Raw genomic sequence first — 5,240 nt, 5'->3', positions numbered from 1 at the left:
TTTCTCATGGGATGAGATAGAGCAGAAGCATTTAAATCCGATGCTGCTATAGTCAAATCCTAGAGCCTCTGCCTGTCTTCATGATAACTGAATCACAAGTCTTTAAGGTGTATAAAGTCAGAAATCTTATCATGAAAACAAATACATTTTCTTCCATATTTGAGTTCTATTTTCTTAAGAATAATTAATGTAACCAAAATGCAAAAAAAACCAAAAACTTTTTATTGGGTGGTGGGAAGGTGGGAGGGGGGGAGGAGAAAGGGGTGTATGCTTTCATAACGTGTGTGGTGCACACCTCCAGGGGATTGGACACATTGGGGGGAGGGAGGGGGGACAGGGGCAATATTTGTAACCCTAACAATATTTGTACCTCCATAATATGATGAAATAAAAGGAAAAAAAAGAATAATTGAATAATAGCATCAAATGATTTACATAGGCTTCTGGAAAAAGTATACATTTAGTGACATAGCTCATCTCACTTGCTACACAAACCATGTGAGGAGGGGAATGAGACAGGTTGGTGTGGAGAAATACCACCTCACAAGTACTTTTCTGGTTTAAAATATGAATTTTAGACTTCAACTTGCCTTCTCTGGATCATTTGCTGAAATATATGATTTTATAAAATGTGACAAGTTTTCTTCTAAGCTTGGAATAGAAGATTGTAAGACATGAGAACCACAGCACAGACACAAATTGCACCACAATCTGTAATTCTGTAATACCTACTCTAACATCCTGGTGAGCTGGAAAAAAAAGGAAAACCTTATTTAGATATTTGCCATTGCCTTCTCATTGGTCTTTCTCTTTTAGATAAAATCTCCTTCCAGGGCTCCTTTTCTTTCCTGGAATTATTTTTCTAAAATAAAAATTTTAATTGCCTATTCTGTTCTTGTTGTCCATAAACCCAAGATCTTCAATACAGTTTATAAAGCCCTTTAGCATCTGACCTCTTTCTATCTCTTTAACCTCTTCTTCTTCAGTGCCCTCCTTGTCCAAGTCTTCAGGAGCATGGAAAACAGTATTATTACATTCTCCCACTTTTGTATAGGAGCTTTCTTCATTTTAAGACTGATAAGCTCACATTCTTTTCTTAAAAACTACCCAAAGTGATGTCTTGGGTGGCACATATCCTAAAATTAGGGCAGTAGAGAGACAATTAACATGGCCCCTGAGTAAGGATGGCATGAAAATTCATGAAGAATTCTATATTTTTACACTGTATGATTCCACTTCTATGGGATCACCTAAAGTAGTAAAATTCACAGAGACAGATATTAATATGGTAGTTGCTGCCAGGCATTGGGGGAGGGAGGAATAGGGGGTTCTTGTTTAATAGCTTCAGAGTTTCAGTTTTGCAAGATGAAAAAAGAGTTCTGTGGGGCTGGATTGGTAGCACAACAATGTGAATGTACTTAGTGCCACTGAATTGTATACCTAAAAATGGTCACGATGGTAAATTTCATATTATGTGTATTTTCCGCAATTAAAAAAAAAAAAACAGCCAAAATTCTGTGGTCCCTTTTCTCTATACCAATCCACATCCCTAGAGGGAGTTAGGCACTTCCATGATTTAATCAGTAGTCTGAAATAGCTGTACCATACGTTATCATCAAGGACTATAACCTTGAACTCACTGCTGCTTAATACTCATCAAATACTTGGTTGGCAACATAAATTTTCAAAGGACTGCCTGAATGAAATATAGTTCATGTGTCCCTATAGATACAAAAAAATCTATCCTCAGAATAAGCTTCACAAGCAGAAATTTACACATTTGGACCATATGGTATGTTCTCTTGTAAAACTTCTTTTATTGAATGTAATTTGGCATTATGTCATCATTGGCCCAGCCACTCTAAGAAAAAGCACTATGAACTCCATGTGATGTGCTAATGTTGTAGAGGATGGTGCATTGTTCTTTTTTTGACCCCCTATGAGGAAAAACACTTTAGTTTCAGCATGAGGAGTAGGTTCATTTTTTCTTTGGAAGTAATATAATTAGTAAAATTGACTATGTTCTCATTTTTGCCCACCTTCCCAAAAGCTTAGAGGCCAAATGCCTACTCTAGCATTTTTTAGACCTTAACTATGTATGGTGTGGACCCAGGTACTGTTGACTTCAAATTATGAACTCAAAATTAATTTTTTCCTTTGAATTTATTCCATTATTCATTTGTCTTTTTTTCCATGTTGTAGCCACTGTAAGTATATACTTAAACAAATGAGGAATAAATGAACAATTAATAAATTCACCTTTACTCTTAGTTCCTACTGGATATTGCATTACTTATGTTGTTGCTTTTATCACCATTTATTTGTATTTATACATGTGCCATTCACATTAAACAATTAACTCCTAATGCATAGCCCATGTCTTAATACTGTTGATCTCAGCACAATTAGAGTACCTAATATGACATAGGTATAACTAACTTTATTAGATTGAATCACTATTGAATACAAATGAGGAATACAGTAACTTTGAGAAACAGAATGTAACTTATTAATCTTTTTATCCCACAACATGTCAATATTTTGCAAGCATATTACACCTTTTGGGAATGCTGTTAATAAAACTAAAAATTCAGATCAGCTGCTGAGAGAATTTGCAGCTTCAAACAAATTCTGTCCTATTCTATCTCTTGTGGTTGTTACTCAACCAAATATTCAACTTAATTCATTCTCTGTTATTTTTGTGTGTGTGTGTGTGTTTGTGTGTGTGTGTTAGTGTAGTAGACTATAGGTATATATAGTAAGACTTATAGATAAACATATTTCTCTCTGTCTCCCTCTATCTCTCCTCCTCCTTCTCCCCATTTCTATATAAATAAATAATAATAATATATATTCATTATATGTTTAAATGCAGATATGCTTATGTATTACAGATACATGTATGTGTCTTACTATTTCTATTTGCTGAAATAAAATTCTTTACTCTATTTCCACAACATGATATTCTTTTTTCTAACTTTTCTAGTCTATTTTGCTCCTACTAGTGTTCCTTTCTTGACCTCCGTAGAAAACTTGTTCCTGTACCCACTATTGTGCTTATCCCACATTCTCTCCCTGATCAATTTTATTCTCATATATGGCTTTATCTACAAAATTTCAGCTCATCTCTCAGTAAGCACCAAGTACATATCCAACTCCTTCTTGGACATGTCTACAAAATTAGCATTATTTCTCCAAGTGAATTAATTATTGTCCATGCCTTGACACTCCCATGGGATTGTTTGTTCCTTCTCTTTATAGTTTGGCATTTACACTTTCTTGTCACGCAGCTAGATGTCTGGGAGTCATTATTGTCTCATTATCTAGCTTCTCTTACTGTTTTCCCCATAATCAGTCTGTCTTCAACAACTCCTCATCTTCCTAAACATTTCTCAAATCTTCTCTTATAGATCATTCTTACCACCCATTATCTTCTGAAGGATCTTAGGTGAAAACCAGGATTATTCCAACAATCTTCCAAAATTCATCTCTTTCTCAATCGCTAATATTAAAATGCAAATATTGTGTATCGTATCTACTTAAAACTCTCTATTGGCTGTGTACTGTTCATAGGGTTCATTTCTTTCTCTTTATCATGGCAAGTGTGTTTTCTGCCTGTTGTTCTGCCTCTGCCTAAAGAGTAAAAACCCAGAAATGCCTCGAAAATACTTGTGATTCCTTGCACACACTCTACTGCTTCAAGTCTTCAAGACTTGGCTGGCACCACTTTCTTCACTGGAGGAATCTCTTCTTCCCTACTTCAACCATTCAGCTAATGAAAAGAACACAGGCATCAAGGTCAAAGAAATCCAAGTTCAGATTTCAGCCTCAGCACCTGAGTGGTAGGGAATGGGTCAAAACATTACTTCTATATATTCACATCCAAATTATTACCAACCCAGCCTATTTAATTAATTTATGAAAATCAACATCCTTGCTTTAGGGGGAATTTTAAACTCCACTAAATATCTGCTTATGTTCAGTCTTCATTCACTAACCGTTTATAGAAAGTAACATAAATTCATATTCTAAATGAACTGAAGGATTTGTATAGATTGTTACCATTAGCTATTCCAGAAAATTTAAAATAAATTGTAAGGAGTTTGTCTTTTCTTTCATAGTTTAGCAAACATGATCTAAGTTATTAAATAGATTCTCTCTGTTCAGTGTATTAACTGAATATTTTTATTGTAAGTCGCACAGGTTAAAGTGTTGGATCTATGTGTGTGTGGTATGTGTGCATGTGTACTTGTTTGTGTTTGTTTATTTAGTTGAGTCCAGTGGCAAATTTCCAAATATATAACTTGGTAGCAAGTGTTTTCATTAGGAAGTAGAAAATGTAGTTTTATTCTCGTGGGTAGGTGTCTCCCACATATGTGTTTATTCTAGAATTTGCAAACTGTGATGGCTGTCTTCTTAGTCTGAAAACTGCAACTGTGTGCTTTAAAGGACAGAGGCATTCTGACAACAGAGCAATCATTTCCAGTGAGATTTAGCAAGTAGAGAAATGGTGTAGACATTAGTATGTCAATAAAGGAGTTATTAACACAGCAGATGCTAGAGAGAAAGGTAGGACAAAAAGAATCAGCATGGAAAAGTGATGTCTTAGGAGATGCTTATTAACACGTTTCAAGAGGAATCCAGGCTCTGAGAGTTTTCCTTGTTCTTTTCAGTTGGGAAACTTGAGTTTCATAAAGAGTGACAGTTCTCTTGACATTTCCTTTGCAAATTCTAGGCTTCTTTCTGAACCAGGAAGATAATGAGGTAGATCCAGAAGTATCATCATGGGCCAAAAACAACCTTGGGTAGCACAAAGCTCACAGTGAATTAAAATTTGTTGTTATTAATACCTCAGCTCTTCCTTTGATTATAGGCCATAGAATAAAATAAAATAAATTTGTTCAGACTTAACTTCTCTGTGATTGGTAGGATTGCAAGTCATTTAAACTATTTAATTTGTGTTTAATGCATTTTAAAATTGTTTTCTTTAATAACTATACTAAAAAGGACTTTAAAAAGTATCTGCATAGATGAACATAGCAAAAATTTAAACACTTTCTATCACCTTTGACTATATTTGGTTAGTGATTTTGAAAGTAGCTTTTCAACACATTATGGACATATATAGAAAAAAAAGTATGCCATTTTACATTTCAAAAAGGTGCATGTTGAATTGAATACAGTATGTTATATTTAAAGTTGGATCAATTCCTCCATTTTTACTTGTGAACAAATTTTCC

General features: G+C 34.4%; 1 non-coding gene across 1 annotated transcript; it reads left to right on the top strand.

Annotated features, from left to right (window-relative positions):
- The first annotated feature begins 1,115 nt into the window (after nucleotides 1–1,115).
- On the top strand, nucleotides 1,116–1,219 carry LOC142874176 (U6 spliceosomal RNA). The gene has a single exon (XR_012921997.1). It is a non-coding gene; the product is annotated as a U6 spliceosomal RNA (small nuclear RNA).
- Nucleotides 1,220–5,240: the final 4,021 nt, after the last annotated feature.

This window comes from Microcebus murinus, chromosome 11 (assembly GCF_040939455.1).
Source record: "Microcebus murinus isolate Inina chromosome 11, M.murinus_Inina_mat1.0, whole genome shotgun sequence".
NCBI lineage: Eukaryota > Metazoa > Chordata > Mammalia > Primates > Cheirogaleidae > Microcebus > Microcebus murinus.
Note: the sequence above shows the minus strand (reverse complement) of the source record. Positions and strands in the feature narration are given on the sequence as shown.